Source organism: Meriones unguiculatus, chromosome 1 (genome assembly GCF_030254825.1).
Source record: "Meriones unguiculatus strain TT.TT164.6M chromosome 1, Bangor_MerUng_6.1, whole genome shotgun sequence".
Taxonomy (NCBI): Eukaryota; Metazoa; Chordata; class Mammalia; order Rodentia; family Muridae; genus Meriones; species Meriones unguiculatus.
This window is the reverse complement of record NC_083349.1, coordinates 156697817-156717348: the sequence shown is the minus strand read 5'-3', so window position 1 is coordinate 156717348 and position 19532 is coordinate 156697817. Positions and strand designations below refer to the sequence as shown.

At 40.5% G+C, this 19532-nt stretch overlaps 1 pseudogene; it reads right to left on the bottom strand.

Annotated features, from left to right (window-relative positions):
- Positions 1-1564: 1564 nt before the first annotated feature.
- Positions 1565-19133, bottom strand: LOC110566789 (alpha-enolase-like; annotated as a pseudogene).
- Between the last annotated feature and the right edge of the window lie 399 nt (positions 19134-19532).

Below are 19532 nucleotides of genomic sequence, written 5' to 3'. Positions count from 1 at the left end.
CCAGCCTGGCTTAACTCGATGAACTTCTTAACATCCTCTCCCCCCTGCCCCCCGGAGAATGAGGTCATCTGGATGTAAAGCTAAAATTCTGGTAGAGCGCAGGAGGTATATTGAAGGTGGAAGGCCAAGTCCCTGAACAAGAGAAGTACTCTTTTTAACTTGCAATTTGGGGGAGGTGGGGTTGGGGGAGCCAACCACAAAAGAAGAAAGCAAGAAAGGAGTACAAAAAATCATTTTGGTAAAATACGAAGGACTCAAAGACAATCAGTCAGTGGGTTAAAAGACTTCATCTGCAAACATGGGACCTGAGTTCAAGTCCCCAGATCCACTCACAGAAAAATCCAGGAATGGATGCGTGCTATGTATGCCCAACATTGCTAAGCACAGGCAGCCAAATCCCAGGAGTTCACTGGCCAGCCAAGGCAGATGAAATACTTAGGTTTCTGCTCAGTGAGATGCTGTCTTAGGAGAATAAGACAGACAGCAATATGGGAAGACACCTGATGTCCCATACAGCAGGAACACTTACATATAAGCAATAACACACACACACACACACACACACACACAGAGAGAGAGAGAGAGAGAGAGAGAGAGAGAGAGAGAGAGAGAACAAAAATCAAACAACAATAAACAGACAAGATAGTGGCATTTCTCCAGAGACTCTCAGAGTTGATCTGACCTTCTCTCTGTTCTCATCTTGTTTCACGTGTTGTGCTCCTCCTGTATCTCCTAAGTATGAGCTCTAGTGTGTCTCAATTTATCAGCGTGGATCCTACACAGACTATTAATATATATAGGGTATTCCCCCCTCTCTCTCTCCTCTTCTCTCCTTTAGTACTGGTTACATACATTTAGAGATGATAAAATTGAGATTCAGAGAAGACAAACAAAATTTCCAAGGCCATATAATAAAAGCGATAAATTCAGAAAGCCTCCTCTCAGTACAGCCTGACTCATCCTGTTTATATAGTTCACACTGATAAGGTTACACTAAACTATAACCCCTGCCATTGAAAGTAAGCAAAGGGCATCAAAACCTTTCACTGGAATCGCTGGTTATAGTAGAAGAGTTTATCCAGAACCCCAGGTCAGAACTCCCTGAGATAACTTTGGATAAAATCTCGTCTTCATTTTGATACTTATTTGTCACCTACTATTACCACTTCATTTTACTTATTCTGAATTTTCCTTCTGCTTCTCTCTAACCAATATTGTAAGATAATATTCTAACTGAAAAACAGTTTCAGTTCTTTTTCCTACACATTCACTGACTTGTTGAAAGACTGATGTACACAGATGTCAGGGGCGGGGGGGGGTTACTGTACCTTTTATTTTGCATGTAAAACCACTAAGGATCTGGCCTGTCGCCACCCTAGAGATTACACTGGAGTTACGGTGAACAGGAACAATGACTCAGACCAATCACATGATTACAAAGCTGGGGTGTCCAACAGGGCTGCAGATGGTCAGGGGTGACGTCCGAGCAGGAAGCAGTGACATGGAAAGCGCAAGCACTGGACCTGCCTTGAGCCCCCTTGATGACATCAGGGACAGGGAAGATCTAAGTAGCTGATGGTTCCGGGGCTCCCCAGCCCACAGTTGACTTCTCCGTGGGGTTCCTGAAGGACCTGCCAGCGAACTTGACCTTGCTGCCCCACTCTTCCTCTGTTCTCGGGATCTGACTGTACTCGGCCGGGCACTCAGGATCAGCAAGGGGCACTTGTCTTGATCTGCCCAGTCAGAGTCCCACCACCAGGTCAGCGATGAAAGTGTCCTCAGTCTCCCCAGAACAATGGACTCGGCCGGCTTACAAGCCTGCAGAGACTCAGTCACAGAGCTGATCTGGTTCACTTTGAGCAAGAAGCAGTTTTTCTCGCCCACAGCCTTGGCACTGCACTTTGGGTTGGTCACCGTGAGCTCATCTCCAACTGCCTGGATGCCTGTACTAGCAGTGGGCTTCTGCCACTCTTCCCAGTCATCCTGGGAAGAGTGGTTAAAGGGGTCTTCGATGGACACCACTGGATAATCCTGGATGAAGGACTTGTACAGGCCAGCCAGCTGGTGAGGTGTGATATATCTGCTGTGTCACTGGGAGAATTGAGGTCCAGGTCATAGTTGCCAGACCTATAGAACTCAGAGGCAGCCACGTTCACGCCTGCTCAGTGTAGCCGGCCTTCTCAATTGTGGTATTCAGCAGCTTTCTTTGTTCTCCAAGAAGTTAGGGGCAAATCTGCCCTCATCCTCCACAATGATGGCATCCTTGCCATATTTCTCCTTGATTACATTCTTTAGGCTGTTACGGTAAACCTCAACTCCAATGAGCATGGCTTCCCACAAACTGGAAGCCCCACAAGGAGGATCATCAACTCTTGCATGGCTGGCTACCTTGTCACCAGCATGAGAACCGCCATTGATCACATCGAAAGCTGGAACCAGCAGGATAACTTCAGGGTTGTCAGCCAAGTGGGACAGTAAAGGGGCAACCCCTTTTCCACAGCACCAGCTTTGCAGATGGCCAGGGACATTCCCAGGATGGCATTTGCACCACATTTAGACTGATTTTCAGTTTGTCCATCTTCATCATCAGCTTGCCCATCTTCTCTTGCTCAACAACATTCACTTTCTTGCTAACCAGAGCAGGTGCAATAGCTTTATTGATGTGCTCAATAGCCTTTGAGACACCTTTGCGAATATAGTGTGTCTTATCACTGTCACGGAGTTCTAGGGCCACTTAGATGCCAGCCAGGAGAGGCACTGCTGGGCACCGCAACTTGAAAAACACTTGTTGTGATGTAGAGATCAACTTCAGCTGTGTGATTCCCATGAGTCAAAGATCTCTCTGGCCTGGATCTTGAGAATAGATGTGGTGAATGTCTGGCCTTCAGGGCTGCACAGGAAGGAAAGAGGTTTCTGTATTCATGGAAGAGCGCATTAAGGAGAGACATGTGGGTCTCTAAGCAGCTCTAAGATACCTTTTTTTAGAGAGAAGATTAATAGGGTTATATTAGCTACATTCAGGGACTCTATGTTGTGTTTTCAGAGAACAAATCATGCTGACCTGACTTGAGTTAGAGAGCAGAAATTTGAAATAATAATAATAATAATAATAATAATGCTATGGAGAAAACGTTACTAATTAGAGCCATTCAAAAAATGAAACATCTTTAGTTCTTTATATACTCTGGATATTATCCCTCTGTCAGATATAGGGTTGGTGAAGAGCCTTTCCCAGTCTGTAGGTGCAGTTTTGTTCTGATCACAGGGTCTTTTGCTCTGCAGAAGCTTTTCAGTTTCATGAGGTCGCATTTGTTGATTGTTGCTCTTAGAGCCTGTGCTGTTGGTGTTCTGTTCAGGAAGTTGTCTCCCGTGCCAAAGATTTCTAGGCTCTTCCCCACGATTTAGTGTATCTGGTTTTATGTTGAGGTCTTTGATTCACTTGGACTTTAGTTTTGTGCAGGGTGATAAATATGGATCTATTTTCATTTTTCTGCATGTAGACATCCAGTTAGACCAGTACCATTTGTTGAAGATGCTGTCTCTTTTCCATTGAATGGTTTTGGCTTCTTTGTCAAAAATCAAGTATTCATAGGTGTGTGGGTTTATTGGATCTAGAAAAGATAATTCTGAGTGAGGTATCCCAGAAGGAGAAAGACACATGATATATACTCACTTATACGTGGGTACTAGACCTATAAGATATGATAAACATACTGAAATATGTACACCTAAAGAAGATAAACAAGAAAGAAGAACCTGGGTAAGATGATCAACCCTCACTTAGAAAGACAAATGGGATGGACATTGGTTGTAGGAAAAAACAAGTAACAGGACAGGAGCCTACCACAGAGGGCCTCTGAAAGACTCTACCTAGCAGTATATCAAAGCAGATACTGAGACTCATAACCAAACCTTCGGCAGAGTACAGGGAATCATATAAAAGAAGGGGGAGTTAGTATGACCTGATGAGAACAGGAGCTCCACAAGGACCAAATATATCTGGGCACAGGGGTCTTTTGTGAGACTGTATCTCCATTCAAAGACCATGTATGGAAATAACCTAGAACCCCTCTCAGATGTAGCCCATGGTAGCTAAGTATCCAAGTGGGTACCCTAGTAAGGGGAACAGGGACTATTTCGGACATGAGCTTAATGGTTAGCTCTTTGACCTCCCCTCACCCCTACAGAGGGAGGAGCAGTCCTGCTAGACCCCAGAGGAAGACTTTGCAGTCAGGCCTGAAGATACCTGATAAACTAGGTTCAGATGAAAAGGGAAGAGGTCCTCCCCTATCAATGGACTTGGAAAGGGGCAGGGAGGAGATGAGGAAGGGAGGGTGGGATTGGGAAGGAAAGGGGGAGCTGGATGCAGCTGGGATACATAGTTAAAAAACTGTAACTAATATTTAAAAAAATAAAAATTTAATTTAAAAAATATAAAACGAAACAACTTGCCTATTTAAAAAAAAAGATTTATTTATTAATTATACAGCATTCTGCCTGCGCACCAAAAGAGTACACCAGATCTCACTATAGATGGCTGTGAACCTCCATGTGGTTGCTGGGAATTGAACTCAGAACCTTTGTAAGAACAGCCAGTGTTCTTAACCTCTGAGCCATCTCTCCAATTAAGCTGTGGTTCTGGATGGAACTAGGGGACAATTTGGGTGTGCTGTGAAAACCTAGCTCAGGGGAAACTTCCTGGAATGTATAAATGTGACCCTAGTGAATATTCCTAGAAAAAGAGGATGTGGAGCTTGAGCTGGCCATCTCTTGTAGCCTGCTTCAACTGGCAGGCCTGGGTTGGATTAGGTTGAGTTGTTGACTGAAGGGTCCCCTGGAGATCCTCAAACAACTCAGCCTTACGCTAGGACAGAGCTGCTCTATGCAAACTTAGAGTGGGGCACCATTGCTGAGGACAATATCCACACAGCTCATTGAACATAGAGAGGTCAACCTATTGCCTAAATGGAGCCTTGAGCCTTCACGGCTACAGTCTAGTCTCTTTGGTGTGGGAAGGTATTCTGAAGGCTATGAAAAGATAAACCTAAATACAAACCCAGACACAAAACTTTTGATCTGTAATCTGTCCCGGCTGTAAGAAGTGCTGGTGCAGAACTTGGGGGAGTGGCCAAGTAATGTTTGATTCAACTTGAGGCCCATTTCATGAGAGGAAACCCATACTCGAAACTGCCTGGGTGCCCAGGAAACAGGCTAGATAGCCCAGAGGCCTGTGGTAGAATCAAACTACTTGCCAAAAAAAGAAAAAAAAAAGTAAATGAATGATCCCTAATAATATTCCTAGGCTGGTGCCTTGTCAAGTTGTCATCACAGAGGCTTCCTCTAGCAGCATATACGAGAGGATGCAGAGTCTCACAGCCAGACATTATTCAGATTGAGAGTCTAAACTGGAGGTCTCCATCCAGTCCCTCCCCTCAGAGCTGGGAGGATCCCATGGAAGAAGGAGCAGAAATATTGCAGGAGTCAGAAGACATGGAGGAAAGCAAGAGAACATGGCCCACTGAATCACCGAATCAGTTAAGCAGGACAGAATATAGGCTCCCAGAGACTGAAGTGCTAAGGGTAGGGTGTGCTTGGGTTGGCACCAGGTCCTCTGTGTCTGTGTTGTGGTTGTTATCTTGATGTTTTTGTGGGACTGCTAAGAGTGGTAGTTGGCATGTCTGTGGATCTTTTACCTGATCCTGGGACTCTTTCTCCTGTTGAGTTACCTTGTCCAGCTTCCATGTTAAGGCTTTTGTCTTCTCTTATTGTAGGTCTTTGTTTGTTGTTTCTTGAGGGCCTCCTCTTTTCTGAAAGGAGAAAAAGGGGTGGATGCACTGAGGAGGAGAGATGGGAGAAGGAGCTGGGAGGAGTGGAGGAGGGGGAACCTGAGGTAGAGATGAGAGATGACTATTTTCAATGCAAATTTAAAAAGAGAGAGAGAGAAAGAAGGAAAGAAAATTGTGATTGCACCATCAAGAAAGAACACATGTGAAGATCACCCATCACATGTGGAGTGTGAAGGTATCATGAAACCAAGAGGTTAGAGTCGGTTTTTTGAAATGTATCTTATAACTTGGGACCTTTAAAACTATGAGCTTAATGTCCATTGATGACTCTGAATATCACAAGCCAGTCTCCACTTACTAGCATGTCTCAGTGTGTCCATGCACAAATCTCCATTCCAGGACAGTGAAGTTTGCTTGCATTCAGCTTGCTTGTCACACTCTACTTTTTTAACAGACTGACAGAGACAGAATCCCTGTGTCCAAACCCTCTTCCCTACCAGACCCTCTTCTTGTTTCAGCAATATAATACTCCCATAGAACTTCACCAACAATATGTTAGAACACCTTCTGTTCTCTCTCCTGTCTCTGATTCAGATCCTCATTCTTCACACAGAAAAGGTGTTTGATATAAAATATCTTTTTTTAAAGTCAAGGTAAGGTTTTATTGTTTTATTTTATTTTTTAATTTTTTACAATTTTTTCATTTCATATCCCTATTGTAGCCCAGTCCTTCATCTCCTCTCCGTCCCACCCTCCCTCCTTTCCTTAGTCCACTAATAGGGGGTGTCTTCCTCCCCTGCCATCTGACCCTAGCCTATCAAGTCTTATCAGGACTGCCTGGGTCCTCTTCCTCTGTGGCTTGGCAAGGTCACATTTCCAGTGGTGGTGGTGGTGGGGGGGTGATATAAAATATCTTAAAGCTTAACACCTTCTCATAAGTTCTGAGTATTCATGACACCCTTGAACTTAAAGGTTTCCCTGAGAGGCTGGAGAGATTGCTCAGCAGTAAAACAAGCTTTCTGCTCTTCCAGAAAAATCTAAGTTAAGTTACCAGCACCCATGTTAGCTGACTCACAACTGTGTGTAACATCTCCTGGTAGATCTGTCACTTCTTGTTTTTCTGGGGACATGCACACATATGAATGTGCACACACGTGTGCACACACACTCATTCGCTCACAAACACACACACGTAGACACATGCACACACATGCACATACAAACACACATACACAAATTAAAAATAAATCTGAAAGCAACAGTTTCTTTGATTGTTGGGTCAAAAATCCTATGCATAAATGCTTATGTGGAAGTGTCCAGTGATATAATGACTGTTACATTTTATGTGTGACTCATCACAATCTCTGTGTCTATAAAAGCTAAGAAACTTCCTGTCTAAGAGTTTACGTGTTGCTTGAAGCTTTGCAATGTGTTATTCTCTCTCATATTTCTACCTAAGTGGAAACCTCTTTATTTCAAATCTCTTGAAAATAGAAGCTATTTATCTTACCATTTAACTCTAGACCATGGACATTCTAAGAGAAACAAGATGGCATTATTTCTATATCTCCCACACCTGCTGCTTCGTAGGTAATCAGGGAAGTTTGTGAATGAATTGATGACAAAAAGAGTGACTGCCACACCTACCACTACTCTGACAACTTTTCAACTAACTTAAAGAAACCTGCTTCCCCAGAGACACCTTCTTCCTGACCTGCCATGCTGGCTTCTCAGTCTATAAGACTTTTGGAATGAGTTTTTATGTTAGATGAGATTTTCACTCTGTGGTAGTACACTATTATGGCATGAATATACTAAGATATTAAAAATTTTAAATAAACACTATATAGGCAACTTATTAGTTTTTAACACACGTGTAAGATCTACAAATCTCCTATCATGCTTTGACAGACTCACCTGCCATGGAGTTGCATTGCCAAGATAGAAGTGACTAAATTCATTTAATTTCCTGTGTCTGGTGTTTAAAGGGAAGAGTCTCTGGTATATTCAGGACAGTTATACACCTGTGCCTTTATCACTATGCACTGAAATGCTTTAGATATGTAAATGTATGAAAGAGCCATAAAGAGGGCAAGAATGACTATCCCTAAGTACTATAGGGGTAAGACTTGGGTGACACAGCCTCTGAGGAAAATGTTCTTATGCTACAGCAGATGAAAGGGCTGGATCTATTCCACTACTTCATTTGTGCGTCATAATGGAAAACAGTTTGGCTGTCATTCTGATAGCATGCTCATTGAGGGATCAGTAGGATCTTGTTTTTACAGCACCCAGGGTGTTCTGGGACCCTCTTAGGTTCAACTTCAATGTGGATGATAAACTGAGTGGAAACAGACTCCTTAATAAAGTCAGGTAAATGTTGCTAAGTACATGTATCAGGCTTTGAAATTGTTCTCCTCACAGAGAATATTTGAAGCACTGAATTCATTTTAGTAGTGATTATTTAACAATCATGTCTTTAGGTTAAGGAGAAAAGAAAAAGACTGGCTTGTCCAAAATTCTTTTTCTCCTTAAAATAGGAGCTCCTTTAGGTATCTAACATTAGCATCCCTTGAGTATCAATAGTTACCTAGAGGCCTGCAGAATTATTCTTGTTCATAGTTGATGTATTGTATTTGTCAAGAAAGGAAAGATTAATATGTAGCGCTACTACAACCTAACTTATAAACAAAACAAAACAAAACAAAAAATACCAGACCACACAGTAAGTCTAAATATATTCAGAAGAAAAGGCAAAATTGTTTTTAGCAAAGTGCATCTCTGAGCATGAAGTGAAGTGTTTCCCAAGGCATTTTCTAGATTATTTTCTTCCATTTCAAATTACTAAGTGGGAAAAAAAATTACTAAGTGGGTAATAGTTTTATAAATACTATACACTTCAATACAATGCATATTTATTGATCATGAATTTAAAATTTGTTTGACTTTAGAATAAGAGCAAAGATGGCTGCCACTATTATCAACAGTGTTTATATTGTGCTTCTCTATGAAGTGTTTGGCTAAAAGTCCTATCTCTTTCTCAATACTGTGGTTACTTCAGTCTATGAATCTGAAGTTCAATAAGAAGATGTGACTTTCCAGGCATTAAAAGGCTAATAAATGTCAGAGCTAGAAGCCAGCCTATGTTTTGAGACTAAACCTTGTGTTCCTTTCATAAATTTAAAGTGACAACTAAAACAAGAATTTTCTTTTAGGCACTGTATGAGAACTGCACTAAATTTGTTTGGGAAAACTGAAAAAAAAAAAAAAAAAACCATAAAATTAAATGACAAATACCAGCTCCTTCTAAGAGCCTTGAAATTTACTAAGAACAAAAGTAGTAAGTCAATATATTAAAACCCAGGATGCCATGAAATATGGAATCAATGAAACACTATTTTCCAGCGAGTCTCCTATGCATTCAGCAGAAGGATTTGCTTAGCTAACATTTCTCCACAAAGATAGCAGATAAGCTGAACAATTTTTAGTAAACGCACAGGGTATCAGGATCAAACACAAAGTAAATGAGATATAAAAACCATGGAATGTGAAGCTGTGAACCCCATTTTTAATTGGATTATTTGATTTGTTGGTGTTTAATTTCTTAAGTTCTTTGTATATTTTAGATATCAGCCCTCTGCCTATTGTAGGGTTGGTGAAGATCTTTTCCCAACTTGTTGGCTGGTGCTTGGTTCTATTGAGAGTGTCCTTTGACTTACAGAAGCTTCTCAGTTTCATGAGATCTCATTTATTAATTGTTGAACTCAGAGACTGTGCTGTTGGTGTTCTGGTCAGGAAGTTGTCTCCTATCCCAATGAGTTCCAGACTTTTTCCCCAATTTGTCTTCTAATACTCTGCTATGCTTTCAGACAGGAGCCTAACTTGACTGTCATCTGGGAGGTTCCAACCAACAGCAGATCAACACAAATGCTGGGACTTGCAGCCAAGCATGGGGCAGAACTCTGGGGGTCCTGTGGAAGTGTTGGGGAAGAGATGGAAGAACCTGGAGGGAACAGAAATTTCATAAGACCAGCAGAGACAGCCAACCCTGTCCATGTGTCTTTCAGAGACTAAGAAATCAACTAAGGAGCATGCATGTCACCGACTGGAGGCTTGGTCTTGAAATGGGGTGCCTGCTGCTGTTTCTAACATGGACTCTATTACCTGCTTTTGGATCACTTCCCCATGGCAGGGATCTCTATTCTAGCCTCAGGAGATGAAGATTTGTGCTATCCTGATGTGATTTGATGTACTGAGGAAGGTTAAAAGAAGAGGGGTCTCCCCTTTTTTTGGGGGAAAGGGTGAGGGAAAGAAGGGAAGAGAGGAAGTGGTGGAAACTGGGAGGTAGAGAAGGAAGGGGCACCCTCTGGATGTAAAGTAAATAAACTAATATAATAATTTTAGAAATCATGGAAGATGAAACATTTTGAAAACCAACTATGGAAGAATGAAAGAAGCACAGAAGATATGATCCTTACGTGTAAAGATTTTATTCTAATTTGCTTTATGTTGATGCAATAAAACATTCTGACTGAAAGCAAAGGAGAGGAAAGGGTATGTTTTCCCTTACATGTTACAGTCTATCATGACCAAAAGAAAGGACAGTAACCAAAGGAGTAACAAATATGGAAAACTGCTGAATGGCTTGCTCCCAGGCTGCATTCATGTATTTTTCTTAGGTAGCTCAGACCCATCTTCCTAGTGACAGTAAGGACCACAGTCAACTGGGACCACCTAACTCAATTAGAAATAAAAAAAAATGTCCCATAGACTTTCCCATAGGCCAATCTGATGGAGGCAATACGTCAACTGAGTTCTCTCAGCAGATGTGTCGTGCTGTTAACCAAGTTAGCCATCGCACACGCACAATTAAATTCAGACAGGAACTGAAAACTGAGTCATGAGTCAGAAAAGTAAAAGAGCAATGGTGCTCAAAAGGCCAGCTTCAAAAGTCTAAAGGCAAGCTTGTCGTTCACAAGAAAATAAACTAAACACACTATAATGAAGGCAATGAGAACAGGGAATTTAAAAAGGACCAAAAAGCTTTGTGTTTTGTTTGAATACTTTTCCTATCTCTGCACTAAATGGACATAGAAATTGATGTTTAATTAAAAGTCTAGGAGACAGTCACTTCACTTGAGTGAATGAGCAAAAACAGCCAGAGAGAAATAATAGCAACAGTGTTGAGAAATAGGACCTGCAATATTTGAGCTGAGGACATTGTCCCAAATAAAAAGGAGGGCTCCACCAACAGTCACGTGGTATTTTTACAATTGCTGATTGTTTGTTCTCAGTCTTATCATACATAATGGTACTAAAGTTGTTCTTTGGTCTCAAACTCAAGTTCAACAGCTAGAATATTTGAAAGCCTTACTGATCTTATAGACTTACCAAAAAAAAAAAAAAAAAAAAAAAAAAAAAAAAAAAAAAAAAAAAAAAAAAAACATGTACAACCCCCTCACTACAAATGCCAGATGCATGCTGCAATCAAACATACATTTAAAATCTCTTTAGCCCTTAGACTGCTCAGCCATCCTGAGATCATCTTGAGTGAGGTATCCCAGAAGCAGCAAGACACACATGCTATATACTCACTCAGAAATGACTATTAGCCATAAAATAGAGGAAAAACATATTAAAATCTATACTCCTAAAGAAACTAAACAACAAGGAAGACCCTAGGGAAGATGCTCAATCCTCATTCAAAACGAAAAACATGATAGACATCAGAAGCAGGAGAAGACAGGGAACATGACAGGAGCCTACTACAGACAGCCCCTGAAAGACTGTACTGATCGAGGTATCAAAGCAGAGGCTGAGATTCATAGGCAAACTTTGGGCAGAGTTCAGGGAATCTTTGGAAGGGGGGGGTAGATAGAAAGAACTGGAGGGGACAGGAGCTCCAAAATGAGACCACCAAAGCCATAAAAACTGAGCCCTGGGGGCCCTGAGAGAATGAAACACCAACCAAAGACAATACATGGAGAACACCTAAAACTCTGGCTCAGATGTAGCCCTTAAAACTCTGGCTCAGATGTAGCCATAGACTCAGTTTCCAAGGGGAGGCCCTAGTAAAAGGAGAAGGGACTCTCTCTGGCATGAACTCAGTGGCAGGCTCTCTGATCACTTCCCCTGGGGGGTGCAGCCTGGACAGTCCACAGAGGAAGAAAATGCAGCCAGTCCTAATGAGACCTGATGGACTAGGGTTAGATGGAAGGGGAGGAGGACTTCCCATATCAGTGGTCTAGAGGAGTGGCATAGAGGGAGAAGAGGGAGGAAGGGTTGGATTGGGAGGAGACCAAGGACTAGGGGAGGAGCATAGGAGGAGAAGAGAGATAGAGGGTAGGATTGGGAGGAGACGAGGGAGAGGGCCACAGATGGGATACAAATTGAATAAATTGTAATAAATTATAATAATTTTTAAAGGAAAAAATCTCTTCATCCTGTGTTCCAAGTATCACTGGGCATTGCAGTGCATCCAATCATTGACCTAATTAAGATTTTTTGACAATCTACTGGATTCTAGATACCATGTTTTTTACTGAAGATCTAAAGTTTAAAAGAAAAAGATTAGGAGAAAATAGAGCTATCAATCTTGATGACCTCAGATCACAGCAGTTTATTAAATAAGAACTCACAGTATACTCGTGAGAGATGACACCAAAAGAAGATAAGTAAGTGGGTATCATTCTTGTTTTTCAAAGGACTTTATCACAAAAGTGTGAAGAAAGCTGAAGTATAGCATTGCTTTGAACACAGAAGACCTGAGTTAAATCTCAGGCCTACCATAAAGAAGATGACAAGGAGGAGAAAAAGGTGACACAGAGAGAGAAGAAGTAGAAGCAGGAAGGAGAAAGAGGAGAAGGCAGAGAGTACGTAAAGAAGGAAAGAAAGAAAAGAAAGAAAGAAAAAGGGGGAGGAATAAAGGAGAGAAAAGAATTGCAAAATAAATGCAAATCATATAATTAACAGGGGTCTCTAACTATAATATTTAACAAATTCCTTCAAATCAATAATATGATGGAAACCAATTAAATGTACTAAAATGCATAGATCAAGATGAAACAAAATAAATGAAAGACAGAAACTTTAGAAGAAAAAATTGGTCAACTGATTTGGATGGTCATTTCTGTACAGAAGATAGACAAATGAACATAGAACACAACACGTGAAAGGTTCCCCGCTATTGTTCATCATTCCTAACATGAAAGTTAACATGTAAGGTATCTCCCATTGCACACTCATAGGATGACTTTAACAGAAGTGACAATAAAATTGTTACCAGGATATGAAGTATCTTATAAGTATACCAAAGTGGCTATTTTGTAAGTATCATAGATTTATTCCCCATGATTTAAAGAATGAGGTGCTGAAAACAAAGCCTCTAATAGACCCAGTGTCTGATAAGGACTGGCTCATTAGTAGATGGTACCTTTATACTCTTGTCTCAGGAGTTGTAAAAGGTAAAATCAATCAAACAAACAAACAAACCTTTGACCTTTATTATAGGGTCACTAATCTCTTCCCTGGGACCTTTGCCCCAGTGTCTTCATTATCTAAGGACACCATTCTATCTACCATACGTGGGCAATGAGCTTTCAGTCTGTGAATTTTGAGAGGGATTCAACTTTAAAACCATGCAACATACTTATTTCTGCATTGCTGGTCAGAATAAAAAAAATGATGTAGCCATTTTGAAAGACAGTTTGGTAGTTCATTGAAAAGTTATCATGTGGAGTTATCATGTGACCTCACAACTCAAGAGTAAAGTTGAAATATTTATATAAAAACACATAAAAGAATTTCCTAGTATTATTCATAATCACCAAAGAATAGGGAAAATAAATTCTTATCAACTATTAAATGAATGAACAGAATATGAAATGGTTCAGCAATTAACCTCCCACCCACAGTCTAATTAAATCAACTCTAATTAAACTCAGTGGGCCACATACAAAATTAAGAGGTGAAGGTAGGAAGGGAACTTGTTGAGAATATTTTCACTGGGGAAGGAAGGGGATGAGAGAAGAGAAAGGGTGTGTGTGAAAATGACCAAAATCAAGTGTATAAATATCTGAAAGTATTAAGCAATAAAAAATAAAGAATAATCCTTAAAAGTTAAAAATTAATACATACTAAAACACATAAACCTCAAGACTATGTTAAATGAAAGCTATAATCACAGAAAGCTACATATCATATTGTCCTACATATATGACAGGAAATTCACAGTTAAATTCAGGAAGATGGATGGTAGAAGCCTGGATTCCAGGGTTAGAAGGTGGGGGTTCAGGGAATATCCATGACACCTTTGTGCCAATGAAGATATCCTGACAGTAAGTGGTGATGAGACAACAGTCGTAGAATTCTTTGAACATGCTAATATATACACTTTGAGGCAATATTATAGTACTTAAATCATTTCTCAGTTTAAGAAGGCAGAGTTCTTTCTAGTCAAGGCATTTGCAGCACAGTGTGATCAAAGAGAAGACAGTACTCTCAGCAAAATATAAAACAGTGATGCTTCAGCACAGGTCATCTGCCTGAGTTAGTTATAAGTGTATGAAATACATAAGATATGAAATAATAGGCAGTGTTTACTGAGCATGTGTCAGTTTAAGCTTTTTCTTTTTAATCAGTACTCCAATTATCATGACGAGCCTTTTGAGCTATGTAATATTTTTCTCCTATTTTTTAGATAAGGAACTAAATCACAGAGGGTAAAGAAGGTTGCTCTGAGGATAACTGCAGAGCTAGGACTGAACCTGGGAAGACAGGCTATAATTATAATTAACCACCAGGATATACTATTTCTTTAGAAAACACAGAACACTGCTTACATCAAACTGCTTATCCAGGGAGGTTACCGAGATTGCTCAATGGCTAAAAGCACTTTCTGTTCTTCCAGAGGATTCAGGTTTGGGTCCTTGTACCAACACACAGCTGCTCGCAACTGCCTCTACAGCTACAGGAACTCTGACACTCTCTTCTAAACTCTTCAGGAACCTGTTCACATTCACACTCAACACACAGCAAGTCCACACACCAGAGAAAAGCACAGCTATATAAGTAAAAGCAAATCAAAGTTTATTAACATTTATTGATTCACAGGATCTTTTGATTTTCATATTAGAATAATTCACTTTTTAGTGTGCATGACTGTTTTCTTGCATGTATGTGAATATACCATATTTGTAGCTGGTGTCAACAAATGTTTCCTTGAAATTATAGTTACAGAAGATTGTGAGATGCCATGTGTGTGTTAAGAATGAAACCTGGATCCTTTGCAAGAGCAACAAGTGCTCTTAATTACTGAACCATCTCTCCAGGCCAGACTCTTGAATCTTAAGGTTAAATGTCTATACATTGCCTTTTCCTAGCTCCTGCCTGAAGTATCTGGACAATTTCATGTAAAAAGATCTTGTACCTGGCCTCTCTTGCATACATCTTAGAAGAAGGAGCTCAGTATTGGCCCAAGAGGTTCAACATTTGAATGACACTCGTTGGTTTGGAATTCTTGCATTAAGACTGCATGCTTTGTAGATTCAGAGGCTCTTCCATGACAACAGCTCTTTCTCAGGTCAAGCAGCTGACAAGCAGAACTTGAGAGTTTAACAAATGGCTGTTAGGGTAAGTCTATAATGAAAGAAATAAGGTAGGAAAGGAAAGGATACCACCAAAATAATATTTTAATCAAGTATATTTTGGGCATGTACACAGGTTCAGTCTGTTTGGGGTAAGCATCATTCCCAGAGATGCCAACTTGAAGCATCAGTGTATCATGAGCTGAAGTGGTAAAGTCTGATGAATACCATTCCAGGCTGAGAAGCCAAGCAAACATCACAGAGCAGCTCTGGGATATGAGCATGAAAGGCTCTTGGTCAGGCCTGTCTGTAACATAAGGTCAGAAAGCATTTCCTAGCATCTCCAATGTGTTATCTAGAAAAGGTCTCAGAACATCAGAGGTAGATGCAGGAACACAGAACACAATATTTTTAAGCTAAAGGTTACTCTTAAGCCTCTAGTACCTACTACCCTATAGCTGTGAGGCTGTAACCACTAACTTTCCATGAGCCTGTTTTTATTTGTTTGTATTTATATGGTTACAGAGAGAAAGTACTATATCAGCAGTTAGTTGGAAATTCACTACAAATTGAAAATATATTTCAGTTTAAACTTGAACTCATGATCCTCCCGCTCTTTCCTTTAAACTGCTAGAGTAAAAGGTCTATACCACCATAACTGGCTCAGTCATTATTTTTTTAAAGATGGGCATAAGAATGCTAGCTTTATGGAGGGATAATGAATATCCAGAAAAATGACACATGAATTAAATCCCTGTTTATTACAATATGTTCAATATGGAGCAGTAATTGCATCAGTAAGTATACACCAGGCTCAAAAAGACACACAATTCTGACAGTTTCCATCAAAAGAAAAGTAAAAGAGCTTGGGCTACTCATTAAGCTCACAACCAATTTCTAACCCCACAATTTCTGTTTTTATTTCCAACTTCTGTAATAGTGCTCCTTATGTTTGCTTACAATAACTTGAACTCACACAAGAGAAACAGGAATGCTTTCTGAACCATCTCCTTGCTACTCAGTGAAGCTTTCTCTGCTAGAACAGCAATTTTGCCTTGTCTTGGCTTTCTTGTCCTGTATAAATCTAGGTTTTGTTTTTTGTTTTTTGTTTTTTTTCAAGACGGTCACAAACCATTAGTGTCTGAAGTTTTCCTTTATGATGATAAATTCCAAAGTTCTCCTCTGGATCCACATCATGCTATAATGATTTCAAATGCATTCATTCCTGGTTATTGGGTCATTCCTGATAAAAATATTATTTTAAAAAATCTAGTATTTTCCAGTAAAAAAAAGCCTACAGTCCAGCTGTCTGAACATGTGGCATTGGTGTCTACAGAGAGGAGTTCCAACCACAATAGTTGGAATGAAAAGACTAGAACCTGACATTATGGGGGTGGGGGAAGGAGGTGCAAAGAAGCTCCTGGACTAAGTGAATCACTCACTAATGTAGAAAGTTTGACTCCAGTAAAAAAAACAGTTAGACAATATGACGACACCACAGAAAGTCACCTCCAAAGCCACTGCCAGCATTTGCCACTGAGTAAAAGCCTGTTTAAGCATGCTGGCCCTCAGGCAGCAGATGGTTTTCCTTTTCCCTCAGTTCCCATCTCCGTTTCCTCTCTGCTGTTCAGAGCTCTATGCCAGACTTGTCTCTGTGGAGGGTAGTAGTGTCTTCCATTTGTGGTGGTTTAAATGAAGAATGTCGCCCAGAGCCTTGTGCATTCGAACACTTGGTTCCTCATTGATAGCGCTGTTAGGGGAATCCTTAAGAAAGCGTGTCACTGTGGGGTAAACTTTAAACATTTAGAGCCTCACCTCACTTCCAGTTCACTGTGCTTCCTTTGTGGAATTGAGATGTGATCTCTTAGTACCAGGTCCTCCTGCTTGTTGTCATATCTGTCCTGTCATTCTGGACTGTCCTTCTTGATGATCTTTAGCCTCAAATAAACTCTTCCTTTTATAATTTGCATTGGTCAAAATGTTTTATCAGAGCAACCAAAAGTAACTAATACACTATCCATGCAAATGTATCGTGAATATTCATTCACTGAAAGACTAACTTGGACACCAAGGTAAAGATAGGTATATAATAGAAAGTGCCAAATTAAGGTGGTTGGATTTAAACCTGAAGACTAAAATTTCTAACCCACCCATATATAATATAGCTGTTTTAAATAAAATTGATTCTAAAATGTCAAATATAGGTCAGCAGTTATTGAACTGTTGCACAAAGAGACAATGAAGGGTTTTGCAGTCCCTCTTCAATCAAGCCTTAATGTTAACTCACAATTTGGCCAAGAGAAAAACTGAACTGCTCTTCTTGCACAGTGGGGAAAGCAACCACAGTGGTGCTATTTGTACCCTGGTTCTTCTGTTGAGTTAAGACTTCCTCTTTTCCTTCTATGTAATGGAGATGCTGTCTGGGCAGGGTTGGCAGGCACAAGGAAGGCAGGAGACATTGCCTATTTGTATATCTAATGGATTCGTGCCAACTGTTAGTTTTTCTAGAATGTTTGAGATCATTTGCCAGTAACAGTGCAATAGGATGTGACAATGGGAACTCTCCAATTTAACAAGATTCATTTTGCAAAATCATCTGTGAGTCTGAATAACTGCCTAACAGAGTGGAACAACATCTGGCAAACGAGTAGTGACACATGATGACGCTTCTAGCGCCATATGGCAATGTCTTCAAAGTCACCTGCAGATTGGAAGGGAGTACCACTTTATAACCACCTCAGCAAAGTGGGAGGCAGGGTGTACAGTCAAGGAGAACACTGAACTAACACTGCAGGACCCCTAAAAGTGGGTGATACTAAGTATTAAGCTACATGTAACAAATTGCTAAGAAGCCAAAGTAACAAATTGTCTAAGACTGCTAATTACCATAAAGTATAACAAACCAAAGACCTATGTATTGAACTAGAAAAACAAGCTCTTCAGACTCAATTAAGTGACTAATGGTTACTATGGACAGACTTGATTAGAATTCTTCTTATTTAATACAATAAACAAAAACCGGGAAATCTTTGCCAAGCAGTCTCGTATACTGTGGTGTATTTGTTTCCCCTTTGGATTAAAAGAGTTTGATTTACCTCTTCTAGTAAGTGTAATGCCTGTCTTCTAGGGTGGAGAGCACAACCTAATAGATGAAAAACAAAACAAAACAACAACAAAGAAACAAACCTCTTGTGCTCTACCTACAGACCCCTTCTGTCCTTTATATTCCTGTCTTAGCTGTCAGCCACACCTCAGAGTAACCAGTGCTACCTTATACCATAGCAGCTTGTGAGCAAGAGCAAGATAGAAATGAGAAAGAAACACAAAGCGTTCCTTTTGTTCCAGCTTCCTCATATTTCCTAAGTACTCAAAAATGTTCTCCAAGGAACCTCTGACACCCACCATCTACCTAGTCCTGACCATGGCTAGTCCATAGTACCTCCTCGAGGAATGCTGCAGTGCTCACCCACACCAGGAGCAGTGCTCTGGACCACCATGCCATTTCCTGATCCAAAGAAATTCTGTCTGGTCACTGGCTCATGAACATCGGGCTTTGGTAGCTGCTGCGCCCAAGTGTCCCATCACCCTGAATCAGGATCTACACAGCATGGCCTTTTTAATCCCCACACCCTATGAATCTCATTTCTGCCATGTATTTGCACTCTTTAAGGTTGTGTTACCAAAGGATAGCATTGTCCAGCATTTCTGCATCTTTATCATTTTCATTATCAGCCAGCAAAGAAACAGTAGCTGTAAGAGTCATGATGGTAATTTTAATTTACCCTGTGGCATTGGCGAGGCACTTACTACACACTATGGAAGATGACAGTCCTTAATTCTGGCATTTATAAACACTGGCTCCTGAATGTTGCTGAGCCAGAAATTGATCCCCAGGCTGACTGCAGAGTCTGTGCCCTTGCATCCCATACATACCGCCTTTAATTTCTCAACTCCACTTTCCTTTAGAACATGTTTTCTACTAGAGAAGCTTTAGGCATATATGGAAATATATTTCAAAAAGACACACCACTCAGTTTCCTAAGCCAAGTCCTCCCTGCTCTGGGAATTGTGCCTTTGTATTTTTTTATGCTGTGCAGAGTTGGTCTTGCTTGCATCAAGTCTGTTTTAGAAAAGACAACACAAGGACCCCGAACATACACAG